This window comes from Musca domestica, unplaced genomic scaffold, assembly GCF_030504385.1.
Source record: "Musca domestica strain aabys unplaced genomic scaffold, Musca_domestica.polishedcontigs.V.1.1 56, whole genome shotgun sequence".
In the NCBI taxonomy this organism is placed as follows: Eukaryota; Metazoa; Arthropoda; class Insecta; order Diptera; family Muscidae; genus Musca; species Musca domestica.
Window position 1 is genome coordinate 2,468,230 of NW_026712356.1, and position 19,202 is coordinate 2,487,431.

Here is a 19,202-nt window from a genome sequence, read left to right on the forward strand (position 1 = left end):
TAAACTTTCAAATCGCTGATACACGTGTCTTCTTTTTATAGCTCTACTTTCTGGATAGCTCTCTGCTGGATTTTCTCCGTAATTATTGAAAAAAATTAAATTTATCGCACAGTGTTTTAGAATTGCTATTTGAGACAGAGGTCTTAACGTGGAAGGATAGAAGACCTAATGATATTTTTAGCTATTAGGTAGGAGCCTTTTAAAGGTATATTAAAGAAGAAATGTTGAAGGTCGTCCAAAGAAGTTCTTGACCTTCCAAAGGGTTTCAAAAAACAAAATCTTTAAAGGCCTTTGAAGACACGAGACAGTTTAGATTTCTTTAAAGGCATCCTAGTTAGAAGATCTTTCATAAGACTGTCAGATGTCTTCTATATACAGAAGACGCTTCAGGGGTCTCCTACAGACAGAAGACCTTTCAAAGTAGACAGAAGTCCTTCCAAATGTCTTTTATAGAGGGAATGCCTTTCAAAGGTCTTTTATAGACAGAAGACCTTTCAAAGATCTCCCACAGAGAGAAAACCTTTCCAAGGTATTCTTTAGACAGAAGACCTTTCTAAGGTTTTCTATAGACAGAAGACCTTTCAAAGGTATTCCGTAGATAGAAGACCACTCAGAGTGCTTTTATAGACGGAAGACCTTTAAAAGATCTTCCACAGACAGAAAACCTTTCCAAGGTTTTTTATAGGCAGACTAGTTGTCCAAGATCTTCCATAGACAGAAGACCTTTCCAAGGTCTTGTATAGACAGACCAGTTGGTCAAGATCTTCAATAAACAGAAGACCTTTCCAAGGTCTTCTATAGACAGAGGACCTTCCCAAGTTCTTCTGCTTACAAACCACCTTTACCAGGTCTTCTGTAGACAGAAGACCTTTTTGAAAGATTACCTTAGAAATGTCCTGTATGGAGAGAAGGTATTTCAAAAGACTTCTATACATAGAAGAACCTTCAAAGATCTTCTATAGACAGAAAACTATTCAGAGCTCTTCTATAGCCAGAGACCGTTGAAAGAACCCCTAAAAACAGAAAATCTTTCATAGGACTTCTATATAAAAATTACCGTTTAAAAATGATCGTTCTTCTACAGACAGAAGACCCTCCCAAGGTCTTATATAGAATTTTCAACGATTCTCTATAGAAAAATAACTACTAAATGTCTGCAACGGAAGACCTCTCAAAAAACCTCTATAGACAGAAGACATTTCAAAAGTTTTCTAAGGACCTTGAAAAAGTCTTTTATAGACGGAAAACCTTTTAAAAGACTTCTATAGACGGAATGCCTTTATAGTTGGGAGAAATTTCATGGGACGTTCTAAAGAAAATTTCTTCCATAGAATCGTTCATCCACATTTCAGAAATACAAGGTCGCCCACCGAGGCATTTAAAATATTTATTGCCAAAAGACTTTTCATATCAGACCCTGTCACATGGCCCCCCTACTTGCCACAACATTTCCCCGCAAAACAGTTGACCTTTTCTTGCATAAAGAATCCCCAAATGCAAATTTATGCTACCGCAACAAGAAAAACAAAAAAAGAAAACTTCCAACAATCCCTTGTGGAAATTATCAAAAGTCAAGTGGCAGAAATTTTATTCGCTGTGGTTAAAATGTCATTTGCAGCAGGGGCAAACTTAAAATGCCGACAACGATGACGACGAAGATTCAAAGAAGACAACACAAAAAGGACAAGAATGGTAATTAAAACTTTACTTGACATTTTCCCTTTCGATTTCTTTGCTTAATTTGATTTTAAGAAGTTTTTATGAATATTTTGGCTAGACCTCATAAAAATTGAGAAGTGAAGCAAACAAAAAAAAAAGAAACAAATAACAAAGATATTGTTCTCAATGCTGAAATTAAAAAAAAAACCTTTTTGGGACAAAGGCGGCAGCAGCAGCAACATCAACAGCAGTTGTTGTTGAAACCAGTGCCATGAGTAAGACATAAAGAATTTGTCATAGAACCTAAATTGGCAAACCGCAAAACACGAAACCATCCATCCATCGACGTCATAAAATCACCCATGGGGGTCGTCATCGATTTCGGTTTTGTGGTCTTTGATATGTGACACGGTGTTGGGGTGTCGTCCATAAAAAGGAGCTCAAAAGCCAGGCCCAGTTATGGCAGCAAATACGCCGCCACACACAAGGGTATCACAATTACTTGTGTTCTAATCTTATCCCCCTTCACCTGGATTGTATTTGTTTATTTTTTTGAGGCTTTTAGGGTAGATCAACAGAAATACCTAGCTTATAGTGAGCCAGAAGATGTTGGCAAATGTCAAAGATTTCCTTGGAATGGAATTCAAAAATGCTAGGCAGATAGTTGTGTATGCCAATTTCTATTTAAGGCCATTGGAACGACATTCTGTCAAGAGAATGCTATATTACAATAGTCTTTAGTGGAGGTTTCAAGGGAATTTGCAGAATTGGTGGTAAACCCTGTGGAATTCACTTAGAAGATCTTAATTATAAAAATATACCTTTAAAAGCTCTTTCAACGGTTGATAGTCCCATGGAAACTATTTTATCCACAGGAGACCTTTAGAAGATCTCTTCTGTATGGAACACATTTAGAAGCTAACCTATCAAAAGCAGTAGTATGGAAGGTTTAGAATGAATTCCGCCAAAGCAAGACGTCTGCGGTCTATAAAACCCTTGAAATGGTATTTTGTCTATAGAAGATTTAAAAGATTCTTAAAAGATTTTCTATCCACAGAGGACATTTAGAATGACTTTAGTAGGTACTAATTGTCTATATAGAAAGTGGCAGAATATAGATCATCCGTTTAAAGGGCTTCTTCGTACAGAAGGGTTTCTGTCTACAGAAAAGTTATGGGTATTATATATTTTACAGAAGACCTTAAAAAGACCTTTGACAACAGTAGGCCTTCTTTCAATAGAAGGCATATACTTAGGTCTGTTTTATCTAGTGGTCCTTTAGAAAATCATTCGTCTCGGGTTTCGAACATTAGAATACCATCTCACTTTAAAAAAAATCTCCCCAAAGTCTTCTTATAAAATACAACTGTCATCTATCTGCAGAAAATTCATCGAAGTTTCTGGTTTTAAATCAGTAGATGATATTCAGATGGTATCTGTTATTCTACGAGTACCTTATTAATCTAAGACCACCTATACATCTGCTCCTGAACATCCTAACATTGGGCTGCCTAACCTGGATGGCTATCCAACGAGTCCACATGAGGACTTTAAAGTATTCATTGAATAAGGGACTTTACAAGGGTGCTCTATAAACTAACGAAATGTTTCCTACAGAAGGAAGAATCCCGAATGGTATTTTATGTATTGGAAACCCTCCAAAGGTCTTCAGTCTAAAGAAAAATTTTTAAGGGCTGACGTAGACTAACGATCCTGGCAGGACCTTATATAGAAAAAAAAGACTCGCATGTTCTTCAACCCTTAAGAAGTCTTCGATAGACTGAAGACTCTGGGAGGATTTTCTGCAACAGAAAACTTTAGTAAGGTTTTCGTCAGACTTTAGATCCTAAAAATATTTTCTATAGACATATAGATCCCGCTAGACTCTCTAAAGTCTTCAGTTCCAGAACAGGTCTTCTATATACAAGAGGTCCTCGAAATATTCTCTACAGACAGAAAAACGTTGTATCGTCTTTTAGAAACGGAAGACACTTCAAAACTTTTCAGCATAGAAGACAAAAAATACTACAAAAGTCCAGAAAGGAACGTAACGTGGTTTTCTCGTCGGCTATGGTAAGCTCAGCTGTAGTCAGTCAAATTTCCATCTACTCGTGTTCAAAGGCGATAAAAAAAATTTGGACCGGAGCTCTCGATGTTCTTTTTAAGACTTCTGCCCATAGAATACGCAGATATGTTATGTTACCAGAAACGCGTTAGAAGGACTTCTTTCAATGGAAGACTTCAAAACGGTCTTCTCTCACAAGAAACTCGAAAGCTATGAAAGAACTTCGAAATGTCTTGCATAGAGAGAGGACGTCTTCACGTTTCTCCTCACACATTTATGCACTAACCCTATTTTCTGTTGTAGGACTTTTGTCTATAGAATACCTTTTTGGTATCTGGATTTTATAGAAGTTATTTCGAGGTTTCTATAGAATATCGAGAGTCCGTCAGCTATAGAAGACATTTGGAGGAACGTCAGAATATTGCAGTCCTTTGAAGGGTTAACATTTTATAAAAGACTATTCGAAGTTCTCTTGTTTGTAGAAAACATTTCGAGGGCGTTCTGTCTCTAAGAGACTTCGAGGAATCTGCTGCCTGTTAAAGGCGTCGCGAGGGTCTTTTGCTTGTAGAAGATCTTAAGATACCCAGAATATATTCTCTCGAAAACATGTAGCAGAACCATGGAATCCTGTCCACATCGAGTCCTCATTCTTTAATATATTTTTTGGTACGTTTATGGAGAGACAATAGAAGCACACTTCTATCAATTGAAGATCCTTTGAAGGTATTCTGTGTATAGAGGATCTTTATTTATTGAAGATGATTCGATGGTCTTCCCTTTAGAAGACTATTATAAGGACTTATATAGGGTTTTTGTATTTAGGAGACACATATGTGACCATTGACTTTGAAAGGAATGCCCTTGAGGTCTTCTATACCCAGAAAACATTTTTAAGGTATCCCGTCTGTGGCAAAACCTTTATAAGAGAATATGTTAATGAAAGAACCTCTAGAAGGTGTTTAGACTAATAAAATCCATAGAAGTGAACATGCGCAGAGAACAACCTTTAGAAACGTTCTTCCATATAAAAGGCCCTTATAATGGAATTTTTGTAAGGTTTGCTACTGATACCCTTTAGCGGTTCTTCTGGTCCATATGAGATATTTAGGGTATCTTCTGCATATTGGAGGCATATACAAGTTATTTTGCATATGATATAACCACCTTCTGTCTATCGAAACCTGTGGAAGAGCTTTTGAATGTGTTTAAAAGGCTTATAACTATAAGTGGCCCATAGATGGTTTTCTATCTTTAGGAGAACCTTAAGTCTGGTATATTCAGAAGGACCTATAGATGGACTACCCTTGGATACACAAAATAACTATAGGCTTCTATCTTTAGACGAACTATAGAAGGCATTTTGTCCATTTTTGAATTAATCAATAGGTCCTCTGCCTTTGGAAGATCTTTTTCTGCCTATCGAACACCTGGAGAAAACCTTTTGAAGGACTTTTAAGAGCTTCTGTGTTTATAGAATACTCTTCAACACTGTTAAAATTATTTTCCAAAAAAAAAAATATTCCAGTGATAGCCCATTATATTGTTTACAAGCGTTCAAAATCATTTTGGTGAGAATTTCCAGAAAAAAACTTATTCGTGATGGAATTTGCAATATTCCATTCGGAAATTATTGAAATGAGCCATTCAAATTCCAAAAACGCAAGAACTTACACCGTAACAGAAAGAAAATAAACTCAAAAGGGCTAAAGAGTTGCTTCGCTTGGCCGAAAGTGGTGAACTGCCGAATTTCGTTTTCTCCGATGAGAAAACATTCCTTGTCCAGCAGTTTGTAAACAAACAAAATGATCGTGTTTACTTGCCAAAGAGGTAAGCTGAAAATGTGCACATTCGTTTGGCCACCAGAACTCAAGCGCCGGCCATGGTGATGGTGTGGGTCACCATAACAGCCGATGGTTGATCTCCGCTCGTATTTATCGGCCGAAATATTCTGGAGGGTGTATTAGAGCCTTGGTAGCCAAATATTTTGGCCGAAGACCTTGGACATTCCAGCGGCACTCAGCACCATCACACTTTGCACCCGCCACTCAAAAATTGTTACAAAGCGAGGTTCCTTGCTTCATTCCCAGCGCACAATGGCCACCAAAATCTCCGCATTTCTCCGGACTATTGTGTCTGGAGTATTTTGGGAAGCAAGGTTGGCACTAAAAATACAAAATTGTCGATCTCCTTCACCGGGAATGGGTCATAATACCGCAGAGCAACATTCGGGCTGCTTGTGACGGTTTCATTGGCCGTTTGAAGGCCATAATTCGTGCCAAAGATGAACAATTCGAACAAATGTCTTCTATAGCCTCTACACATCTTTGCACTTACCCCATTCTCTCTTGAAATCACACCTCAACAAATCCATTTTAACCAATATCGGATGTTAATGGCAATGTTCTTTTATTCAATTACCATAAAAAGTAAGTCTTGCGAAGCAAAAAAAAAAACAACAGCAAAAACAAAAACTTTCTATAACCATTTATGGATAATTTATTGAGTACTTTATGATGTTGCCAAATTGCGTAGTTGTCGGAGTAACCACATAAGTAAGTAGGTGTGTGTGTGTGCAGGTGGTGTTAAAAATTGACTACCAAAAAAACCTAATAAATGTTAAATTCTTTTTCACCAAAAAAAAAGAAAAGAATTGCAAAAACATTGTCATAAACATTATCGTAAATAGGTGTAGACACACACACACACACACAAAAACATGAACAACCAACCCACAGCCTAGACCTAACCCATCTAGCTACTACTACCCACAACATATCCATGGAGTATCGAAAAACAATTCTAAAATTTGATATCAGACAAACGGGCAGCAGCATACAGGCGGCTTTAGACGAGTCGTATACTCTTCAATTGTTATTAGATTTTTGGTTGGCTGTTGGTTGTTAGACCTTCGAATGGTAAAACACTTTTGGCCACGTTGCGACACAGCAATTACCATTATTTTCGTTGGGTTATTTTTGTATTTTATTTTATGTCGAACTTCTGTGGGTGAAAAAAATAAACAAACAATCGAATATTTGATAAACGAACGAACAAACATTTCTAGGCATAACCAACCGAAACGGGAGAGAGAAAGAGAGGCGAGAGTTTAATGAACCGTATAAAATAATAACATTTTGTTGATAATCAAACGGCTTTTTATGGCCTATCCTAAATACTTACTTCAAATCAATTACTTTTCTTTAATGAAATATTGCAGTTTATGGATGGGAAATTAAATGAGCCAGCTTATGGTCGATATGCCATGCAGAAATGGTTATGATATTGAGTACGTTTAACTTTGGTGTTTTGAATATGATAATGGATACTGCGTGCCCACACTAGGAGAGGATCTATACTAATGACAACGTAAGGTGATTGACTAGCAGATTTATTTATTATGTTATCATCCATCATAAGGGTGTACTATCTGCGGATAAGCCACTCGTCCGGCAGCTGTTAAAATTATTCCAGTGACAGCTCATTATATTGTTTACAAGCATGCAAAATCATTTTGGCGAGAATTTTCCAGAAAAAAAGTTATTCGTGATGGAATTTAAGCGTGATAGTGTGATTTCTTTATATTTAGCTTGAAAACAACAAGTGGCTATCGTTAGAGCACTCCAGCATTTAAATGTGAATAAATCTTTTGGGTCTCGCACCACCGCTCGTTACCGTGATACTGGTAGCGTAACCCGACGTCATGGAAATGGACGGAAGAAAACAGCAACATCATTTCTGCTGAAAAGTAAAGAAGCGGCTTGATCGAAAATCGCGTTGCAGTGGCCGAAAAATGGCTCGTGAGCTGAACATATCGCAATATTCCATTCGGCAAATATTGAAAAATGAGCTCGGGGTAAAGCCATTGAAATTCCAAAAAGTGCAAGAACTTACACCGCAACAGAAAGAAAGTAGACTCAAAAGAGCTAAGGAGTTGCTTCGCTTGCCCGAAAGTGGTGAACTGGCGAATTTGGTTTTCTCCGATGAGAAAACATTCGTTGTCCAGCAGTTTTTCAACAAACAAAATGATCGTGTTTACTTGCCAAAGAGGTCAGCTGAAAATGTGCACCTTCAGTTCGCCACCAGAACTCCAGCGCCGGCCATGGTGATGGTGTGTGCCGCCATAACAGCCGATGGTCGCTCTCCGCTCGTATTAATCGACAGTGGCATCAGAATAAATGCCGAATATATTATCGCGAAAATATTCTGGAGGGTGTATGAAAGCTTCGGCACCCAAACATTTTGGCCGCAGATCTTGAATATTCCAACAGGACTCAGCACCATCGCACTCAGCACGCGCCACCCAAGAATGGTTACAAAATGAGGTTCCTCGCTTCATTTCCAGCGAACAACCACCACCAAAACCTCCGGATACCAATCCGTTGGACTATTGTGTCTGAAGTATGGGCCTAAATACCGCAGAGCAACAGCGTGTGACAGTTTCATTGGCCGTTTGAAGGGCATAAGTCGTGACAAAGGTGACCAATTCGAACAAATCTAAACTTATTCTAAAATTTGATACTGTTGCCGACATTGTTTGCTTTCATTCAATAAAATTAAAAAAAAATGTAAAAATTATGGTGTTTGACTTTGTTGCAGTTTTTTTATCTCACCCTGTATATACATAAAAAGCTCGGATTCCGAGGAATATTAATTTACACCCCCTATTTTGATGATGTATGGACTTATTAGCAGAGAATGATTTTTTGTTTTTTGAAATATATCCCATGAATTCAAAAATATTTTATTTTAAATTTTTCCATTGTTTATAAATATTTTAATTATCTCCAAGTGACTAAACTAAAAACTAAAATTTAAAAACCCTTTTCATATTGCAAATCTTCGAACGTTTGTTATTATTTGACCCTATGTGGGTGAGAAGGGGCCATTTTTTGGTATAGAGTATACGAATTCTTCTGCTTTGAAAATTTTCCACAAAATAATCCATTATTTTGATGGGAATTATATATAAAAATAACTTTTTCTAAATCCTATTAAATTTTTGTAACACTTTACCAAGGACCTCCATATTTGCCAGGGACCTCCAAAAAAACCAGAATAATAAGGAATTGCCTTTTGAAACAATATCCTAATCATAAAATTGCAACTTTGGATATCCTAACGACAGCAGCATCAAATCATGTGATGCCTTCAAAAACACATTTCCTAAGCAATTTTCATTCGCCCTGCCAAACTCTCTCTCTCTCTATTACAAAGTCTTTGTAAAATCCGAATGCGATACGGCATTATTGTTTTGCATATACTTCTCATTAACTAAGTCAAAGGCTATGCAACACACATTTCCGGGGCTTAAAAAGCTTACGAAACACTATCCTTTAATACCTAACTAGCTGCTATGGAATGAACACTAAACACAAACACACATACTCACCGACATAAGCACATGCAGCAACAGGAAAAAAAGAGGAGTCAAATACAGGGCAACACAAAGCAACAATTCATTAACATTAAGACGTGATGGTGGGGATGGAGAGGAGAGTGGAGAGAAGGAAGGGTTTGTGATCCAATGGAATGTGATGTGTTAGGTGCGTGTGTGTGGCCTATACAAGACCAAGAAAACACTATGGCCTGGCAAAGACGTGAAATGTGGATGAAGAGGATGATGATGGCGAAGATGAGACATGCCTTTGTGGGGACATACTGCGTGTGTGGCTGCCCGGCTGAGCGAAAGAAGATGCTGGATTCCATTTCATGGTGTATACGATTCGATACCAAAAGCATTTAGTTTTAAGATAAGTCAAAACACCATCATCAAAGAGCCATTGAAAACCGCAGTAAATAACCATGGCCGAGGCAGGCAACAAGAGCAACCAAAATAACACAACAGAAAAAGATTTGCTATTGTCGTCCAGGAATATAAAACTGTCAGGCGTACAAAAGGCTATACGAGATGGGAGCAACAACAACAATAAGAAAAAAACCCACAGTTCGCACTATCAGAACAAAAAGAATACAGAGTCAAATATACCATAACCATCACAAAAGGTATCCAGGCAGCCAACCAGCCATCCAACCTACGCACATTTCGCCGGCTCCCAGGTTTAAAGGAACGAAAGTAGGAGTTCAACCAACAAACACCCATAACAATTTGAGGATGATACAAATTCTTAATAAAGGTACATCATCTTCTAGCTGGGTGGTCTGTTTTAAAGTTTTGTGGATATTCATTTATTTGCTGCGCAACAAATTTTAATATTTTAAAGGCTGATTTTTCATGACATACAGAATATATTCAACATTTTGGGGTGATGAGATTGTGGTTTATTTGATTTCTAAATATTTTAAAAGTACATCCAACACAGAATATATTCAGGACTGGTTCAAGGGGACCTCGTTAGATTCATGGGCAAACAAAAGATGTTAAAAATGTTTCTTTAGACAGCAGACCTTTTAGGTCCTCCATAAGCTGCAGATACTAAATCATTCAAAAACAGAAAAAACATACCAAAAATACAGCAAAACTCATAGGTCCTCCATGAACAGGTTCTTCATAGAAGCAGGTCTTCCAAATGGTTGCTATACACATACGATCTCTCACAGGTCTTTTATAGACAGAAGAAATTTCAAAAAGACATAATACCTCAAAAAATTCTTATTTAGACATTTTATTTAAGCAGCAGATACTAAATCATTCAAAAACAAAAAAAAACATACCAAAAAGACAGCAAAGCTCATAGGTCCTCCATGAACAGGTTCTTCATAGAAGCAGATCTTCAAAATGTTTGCTATATACATACGATCTCTCACAGGTCTTTTATAGACAGAAGAAATTTCAAAAAGACATAACACCTCAAAAAATTCTTATTCAGACAGAAGACATTCCCAGATCTTCCACAGAGAGAAAAGCTACAAATGTCCTCCACAGACAGAAGATCTTCCTAAGGTCTTCCGTAGACAGTCTTCTATAGAATGGAAACTTTCCAAAAAGTTTCTACACACAGAAAACACATACCTTCTGTCACGAAAAGCGAACATGTGGTGGAGTCGCGTATTAAAGGCGGACGAATGCAGAATCGGGACAGACCAATGAAACAGCAATCGATATAGGTAAGTGATACAACCGTCAATCGGATACTTGGACATCCTAGAACATCGTTGTGTATCCTGCAGACATCCTTGCATACTGTAGACATCTTGAAGAAAAAAAAAAACATCCTTGCGAAGACACCTTGGCATATTCTGCAGCCTTCTTTGAAAAAAACTGTGGAAGTCCTTCGACATCCTTTGTAATCTCTGTATGTTCTTTCATTATCCTTGAACATCGTTGTAGACTGCTGAGTACTTATGTCTATCGCAGCAGTAGCTTTGAATATCCTTGTAGCCTGCTTGAATCCTTGACTATTCTCGTAGTCTGCTTATTAAGGTCTATCGCAACCATAGTTTCGAGTATCCCTTGAGCTCTTATTGAAGTCTCCTGCAACCATACCTAGAATTTCCTTACATTCCCCCCTCGCCAAAACATTCAGCTCAACAACAAAAAGCTTTAAAGAACCATTCCAGAATCCGTGGAAAATCTTAGATTACTTATCCAGGTCTCAATTATACATTCAGGTATATCCTGTAGACTACGTTGAAGAATTTTGTGGAAGTCGTTCGACATTCCTTTACTTCCTTTCACCATCCTTCAACAACTTTATAGTTTTCTTGTGTACTTATTAAGGTCTACTGCAACCATATCCATGAATATCCGTGTAGTCTGCCTTCTAGAAGGTCTCTAGCAATAGTAGCCTTGAATATCTTTGTAGTCTGCTTGAGTACTTACTAAAGTCCCTTGCAACCTATAGCTCAACAAAAAGTTGCTTTGAAGAACCATCCCACAATTGAAATTTGAAAACCTTAGAGTACTTATCCAGATCTCAATTATGCAATCCTTTCGGTCCTGATATGACGAGTACTTATCCGGTTCTGGTACCTAAATGAATCCCAGTGAGCCTATTAAAATCCTACAGACAGAGGACTATTAGTCCTAGTGGACCAATTCTATAGAACGAAGACCTTCAAAAAGTCTTCTATAAAAAGAATACCTTCAAAAGGTCTTCTATTAAAGAAGACCTTCAAAGGGTCTTCTATAAAAGGAGGACCTTCAATAGGTCTATAAATAAAATGAAGACCTTTAAAACGTGTTCTATAAAAAGAAGACCTTCAAAAGCTCTTCTATAAAAAGAAGACCTACAAAATGTCATCTGTAAAAAAGGAAACCTTCTAAAGGTCTTCTGTAAAAAGGGACCTTTCAAAACAAAAGGTCTTCTATAAAAAAAGACCGTCAAAAGGTCTAAAAAGAAAACTTTCCTTAGGTTTTCCATAGAAAGATGATCACCCAAACGTATTCTACAAAAGAAGGTCGTCTTAAGTTCTTCTATAAAAGAAAAACTTTCAAAAGATGGCCTTCAAAAAGTCATCTATACAAAGAGGACCTACAAATGTTTTCTATAAAAAAGGACTATGAAAAGGCCTTCTACAAGAAGACCTTCAAGAAGACTTATATAAAAAGATCTACAAAAGTTCTTCTATAAAATGAAGATTTACAAAAGCTCGTCTATAAAAAGAAGGCCTTCTATAGGTTTTCTATAAAAAGAGGGCCATGAAAATGTCTTCCACTAGAAGGAGACCTTCAAAAAGACTTCTATAAGAAAGATCTACAAATGTTCTTCTATAAAATGAAGATCTACAAAAGCTCGTCCATAAAAAGAAGGCCTTCCAAAGGTCTTCTAACAAAAGATACCTTCAAAAGGTCTTCTATAAAAAAAAAGATCTTCAAAAAGTCTTCTATATAAGTTCTTCAAAAGGATCTACAAAGGTCGTCTATATAAAAAGAACCTTACAAAGGTTTTCTATTAAAAGAAGACCTCGGAAGGGTATTCTATAAAAACAAGACTATAAAAAGGTCTTATATAAAAAGAAAACCATTAAAAGGTCTTCTATAAAGAGAAGACCTTCAAAAGGTCTTCTGTGAAAAGAAGACCTTCATAATATCACTATTAAAAGTATTCTATAAAAAGAAGACCTTCAAAGAGGTATTCTAAAAAAGAAGGCCTCCAAGAGATTTTCAATTAAAAAAAAATCAAAAGGTCTTCTATAAAAAGACCTCCCCAAAAGTACCTTTCCAAGCGACCCTCGTAGATTATAAAATCTAAATTTGAATTCCAACAACAATCTCTAAAAAGAAAGGTCGCTGCGAGATATGAATGAAAAGTGGAACAAAATAGAAGCTGTCTACAAAATTATGCTTACTCCAAAGTCTGGCCGATAAGAGATAAGGTTGATGATAATAATTTCGTTCTAGATTAGGTGAAATATTTTGAAAACCCCAAAAAAATGCAACAACAACTACAATAATAATTTAATAACTTTTTCTTACCTCGTTTTTCTTTTTCTCTTGATGCTAATTTTGATGTAAGTCCATTAAAAATGATAACTTCGTCTATATTCCCGACCACTCCGCTTTTTCCAGAGATTTGTTTCCTCTTCGAGAGATTTGTTGGTTCTTCTACTTCTTTTTGTGTGTGCGTGTGCGTTGATATCCTTTTTCTATGGATTTTGTTGTGCTTGGGTAAAAGTTTTACAATGTTTCTTTAACTCAGACGTGACGAGAGAGAGAGGGTTCTTTTTCGTCCCTCTTTTCCAGCTTTTTTATATTTTTGCCAACAATTTGAAATGATGCTGCTCCCACTCCTCTACTCTTTTGATAGTTTTGTTGATAGTTGTTAATTTGTTTGTAGTTTATTTTTCTTAATTTAATCTGAAAAGAAGAAAAAGATGATAAGTTTATATATGTTTATAGAGAAAAAGAAAATCATTTTAATTAGAATGGAAATTGTGAAGGAAATGAAGAAGATGAATTGTAGTCTGTTACCAACTACCAAAGTTTAGTTCGTTCAAAGATTTGTGGTACTATTGCAACTTCAGAGATTTCAATAATATGCTTAGGAATTCTGGAGCATTGAAGGAATATGCGTAGAACATTTTGGAGTGAATGATTTAATGTTTTTTCCATTTGCTACCGTTTCCTCCGCGAAGCTCCGTGAATATGTTTCTCTAAACGAAAATCCATTTGATTGATAATACCAATTTCCTTATTTAATTAAATTAAATTTGAAAAAATTCAAAAATTTATTTGTTATAATTGTATTTTTTTATCTATGGCTACGTTGTTAATTTTAAAGGTAAAATAGCCCAAATAAATGAAATGGCAAATTTATGGAAATTGGAAACAATGCGAGCTTGGGATGCACCTCATTTAGGTTAAGCAATTATAAGTGTCGCGAGTGTCAATTTTTTAGAGAGAGAGAGAGAGGGGGAGAGAGGAGTTCTCAACAATCTCTCTTACCTAACACCAGGCAATTTCGGCCTCGTGTAAATTTTAATACCTTAAAAAGTAGTAATATAAGTGACTGACTGAGAATCAATGCACAAACGAAATGGCTGCAGCTAGAATGTTGAAATTCTGCACGACGGACAGTCTCGAAGCGTAGGAGTGTGATAAGGCTGGGTATTTGGAAATTCGTACTAAAAGGCTAAGAAAAGTACTAAATTGTATTCAAAATTCTATATTTTGTAGTGGACTAACGGAATGATATAAACAAGTAAAAAACAAGTAAGCAAAGGCTACAGTCGAGCGGGGCCGACCATTGAATACCCTACAATACTACAAAACGAAAATATGCCAAAAATGTGACAAAATTGAAAAAATATGAGAAAATTTACAAAATCAATATTTTCATCTTTAGAGAGATATTTTTATGCGATTTTTTAGGCGTTTTTTCTTCCCTGCCAAGAGGCCAATCTGAATTAATGAGAACTGTCGAAATCAGTTCAGCCGTTCTCGACATAAAATAGATCTTTCAAGCATATCTTCTTTGATAGACATATATATCGCACATATTTTGCTATATATTCGATTTGTTGGATCTTAACATCAATGTAAAGATCAGAAGTAACCTTGTCATGGCTTTGTGATTTCGCCGGGATTTAAAATATTCGCGGTTTAATGAAAAATTTTGAATTTTTTCAACAAAAAATATATGGTCTATTTTACGCGCTAAATATTATCCGATGACCACCCAAATTGGTAGGCTTCTTCCCCGCCCTAAACTCTAGCTACATGCGAAATTCCGCGTCGATTGGTCTATAATTGCGACCTGTATAGCTACTGCAAAATCCGACATTTTTTCAGTATTTGGTCCATTTCAACCACTAAACATTTGGCGATCATCTCCAAAAGAAATAGGGTTCTATTCTGACCTTAACCCCACCTACATTTTAAATTTCGTGAAGATCGGGCCATAATTGCGACCTGTAGAGTGATTACAAATTAACATGGACAGACGGACGGACGGACATACATAGCTAGATCGACTCAGCTAGGCGAGCTAGGAAGATCCATATATACTTTCCTATATGGGAAACCAATATTTCGAGGTGTTACATAAATTCTTATAATACCCAATCAAACTTATAATACCCCCAACACATAGTGTTGTAGGGTATAAAAACAATAATTTTGGCCGGTCCGAACTTTCAATACCCTTCACCTTAGGGTAAGGAAAACATTTTTAAATAAAAATATCTGAATTCAAGCGTGTTTCACTTTAAACTTCATATACCAGTAAGACTGTTTGCGTAATGCAATTAAATTTATTAAAAACCCATAGAGGTCGTTATATGGAGGACCAGTGAGGCCGTTATATGGGGCCATACCAAAATGGGTACTTCTATAAGCAATTTTCAACTTCAAGGATTGTCATCTATCAAATCTTCTAAAATACTAAATTTTGAAACAATTATGTGGGTAAATGTGATTAGGATTATGAAAATATCGAATATTGGTGGGTATAGTTACAGCGTGAGATAAAAAAAACTACAACAAAGTCAAACGCCATAATTGAGTAAATGTGACTAGGATTATCAAAATACCAAATATCGGGGGGTATAGTTACAGCGTGAGATAAAAAAAAAACTACAACAAAGTCAAACGCCATAATTTTAACATTTTTTTTTAATTTTATTGAATGAAAGCAAAAAAATATCGGAAATACCTCGACACTTAAAATAAGTGTTGATTTGTTCGAATTGGTCACCTTTGTCACGAGTTTTGGCCTTCAAACGGCCAATGAAACCGACACGCTGCCCGAATGTTTCTCTGCTGTATTTTGGCCTATTCCCGGCGAAGCGCTTGCAAGAGGTGATCGATACTTTGGTATTTTTTAGTGCCAAGCATGCTTTCCAAAATACTCCCAACACAATAGCCCAACGGAATGTTATTCAGAAATTTTGGTGGCCAAGGTTTTAATACACCCTCCAGAATATTTTCGCGATAATATTCGGCATTTATTTTGATGTCACGGTCGATTAATATGAGCGGAAAGGGACCATTGGCTATTATGGCGGCCCACACCATTCTGGTTGCCAACATAAGGTTCACATTTTCAGCTGATATCTTTGGCAAGTAAACACGATCATATTGTTTGTTTACAAACTGCTGGACAACGAATGTTTTCTCACTGTAGTAAACCAAATTTGGCAGTTCACCATTTTCGGACAAGCGAAGCAACTCTTTAGCTCTTTTGAGTTTATTTTCTTTCTGTTGCAGTGTAAGTTGTTGCACCTTTTGGGATTTCAATGGTTTTACCCCGAGCTCATTTTTCAATGTTTGCCGAATGAAATATTACGATATGTTCAGCTCACGAGGCATTTTTCGGACACTGCGACGTGGGTTTCTATCAAGTCGCTTCATTACTTTTCGAACCACTTCTGCCGATGTTCCGTCCACTTCCTTGACGCCGGGCTACGCTACCGGTATCAAGGTAACGAGCGATGGCACGAGACACAAAGCATACATTCACATTTAAATGCTGGAGTGCTCTAACGATAGCCACTTGTGGTTTTCCAGCCAAATATAAAGAAATCACATTGTCACGCCTGAAATCCATCACGAATTCCATTTTTCTGGAAAATTCTCACCAAAATGCTTTTGTACGCTTGTAAAAAATATAATGAACTATTACTCGCTCGTATTAATCGACCGAATAAATGAATAGAATAAATGCCGAATATTATAGCAAAAATATTCTGGAGGGTGAATTAAAGACTTGAGCCCGCAAACATTTTGGCCGCAGACCTAGGACATTCCAACTGGACTCAGCACCATCGCACTCAGCATGCGCCACACAAGAATGGTTACAAAATGAAGTTCCTCCCTTCATTTCCAGCGCACAATGGCCACCAAAATCTCCGGATATCAATCCGTTGGACTATTGTGTCTGGAGTATTTTAGAAAGCAAAGATGGCACTAAAAAATACCAAAGTGTCGATCACCTCAAGCAAGCGATTCGCCGGGAATGGGCCAAAATACCGCAGAGCAACGTTCGGGCAGCGTGTGACGGTTTCATTGGCCGTTTGAAGACCATAATTCGTGCCAAAGATGAACAATTGGAATAAATCTAAACTTATTCTAAAATGTGATGCTATTTCCGACGTTTTTTTTGCTTTCATTCAATAAAATTAAAAAAAAAATGTAAAAATAATTACGTTTGACTTTGTTGCAGTTTTTTATCTCACCCTGTATTTAGTACTTTCTGCCGAAGTTTTCTATTTATTTAATCCCAAGTTTTACATATTCAAAATGCATTCCTAACTAAATATGTTTTGATATCGGATGCAAGAAATTAGTATCCAAATGACTTTTTACTTCTGCTTTTGACTATTGCTCCCCCACGATGTTACATGGTGTGCCCCAGCCTAAGTATATTGGCCACTTAAAATTAAAAGCTTAACAGTTATATTTTCCATATCTGCTGATACACCATAAAACCCCAGCAAACGTGCTCAACAAAATTGATCGAACGTGTTTGAAACACATTACAGTAGTTTTATGGCTTTTTGCCGTAAAGGCGTTTCTTTTCAAGTTCACCAAATATGTCTGTCATATCTGTCAAACAAGCCATTAATTTGGAGATCTCTTTTGTTGCCGGATTTGATGTATTGCATTAATGCTCTGAAATTTTTATCGGCCTGTTTTGCTGCTTTGTCCGGCAATCTCCAACACAATTGGGTGGGTAGGATGGTTGGGAGGCCCCTTGAGTGGAGGGTACATACATTTTTCCATTTAATTTTTTTATATACTATTTAATATGACACAACCAAACTTTCGTGATATTACACACATGCTGCTCTCTATCCAAAAAAAATGACAAAACCACCTCCCCCCTCTCTCTTCTTTTTCCACACACTAACCCCAACTACCCCTCAATAGAAATGTTGTCTTCAAACCATATGGCTTTTTTCTTCATCAAGAAAAAAAGAATCAATATGTTAGCCATTATTAACCACCATCAATATACATATTTAAGTGATTGTGTCACTCCATACCTCCTTTTGGCCACATTTTGCCATCTGCTGAAGTCATAAACGGCGAAAAGATAATTTTTTCCAGGCCATAATACTGTGGCAAGTTGATGGCAACCAAAAGCATTTCTCAGTTGTGTTCTTTCTTTCGCCATTCCAAACATTAACCAACATTTTCTGTAAAAATGACAACAATGAAGCTAAAAGACCAACAAAACGAAATGATTGACAAATGTGGAGTGGGTGGCTGAATGGACGATATGGTGATACACGCAAGCGGTAAAGTTGCGGCCGTGGCGCGCCATGCCGAAAAGTTGGCGTGTTAAGAAGCCAGAAATCATATAAAAATTACTTTTTAATGAAAAGCAGTTGGTTTATGATGTGCGATAACGAAGCAGAATACTTTTAACACAAAAATAAATATGCGCCAAAAACGACACACATAAACGAAGAAAAAGAAGAAGAAACTATAAAGAAGCAGGCGCAAAAGTGAAAATATATCAGTGATATCAGTGTTTTGGATGTTGTGAAGAAATTAAGAATCAAAAATGGGAAAATTGTAAAATGGATATTTTGAATATCTATCTATATATATAAAAGAAAGTTGTGTTAGTTACTACGGTTATAACTTAAGAACCGCTGGGCCGATTTTAACGATTCATACAAATTCGGAATTGTCTCCTGTCCGAAAAGGATAATATCCAAAAAAATCGCGTAAAATTGTGATATATTAACATTTCCATTTTGACTTTTGGAATGTACAATAGTAAGGTTTTATTTTGCATGATTTTTTTTTTTTCATTATGACTTACTTTTTTCTAATGTACATTTGTACTGTTTTTTATAATTTAATTTTTGAATTCGAATATTAAAAACAATTTATTTAATTAAATTGATTTCCTAGAACTGAAATTGATGTCGGGTTACATGGAAGTGCAGTACCGAATTATGTGGTGGCGAAACGGAATAGATGATATCGAAATAGTTTAACACGGTCACACCAAAGTTAATAAATAATCGCTAAAAAATCACGAAAAAAGAGATCTCATTGCAAAAATTCTCAAATGGGAAAAAAAATTCAATGGAATCGAATTTTAAAATAATAGTACATTATGTT

The 19,202-nt window shown here is 36.5% G+C and overlaps 1 protein-coding gene across 3 annotated transcripts in view; it reads right to left on the bottom strand.

Moving 5' to 3' along the window:
• LOC101901760 (G protein-coupled receptor kinase 2) overlaps positions 1-19,202 on the bottom strand; it is a 353,962-nt gene that overhangs the window by 310,877 nt on the left and 23,883 nt on the right. For all 3 annotated transcript variants that reach the window (XM_059128652.1, XM_059128650.1, XM_059128651.1), the window contains exon 2: positions 13,101-13,481. The gene's annotated coding sequence lies outside the window, so the exon portion shown is untranslated. The remainder of the gene's footprint in view (positions 1-13,100; positions 13,482-19,202) is intronic.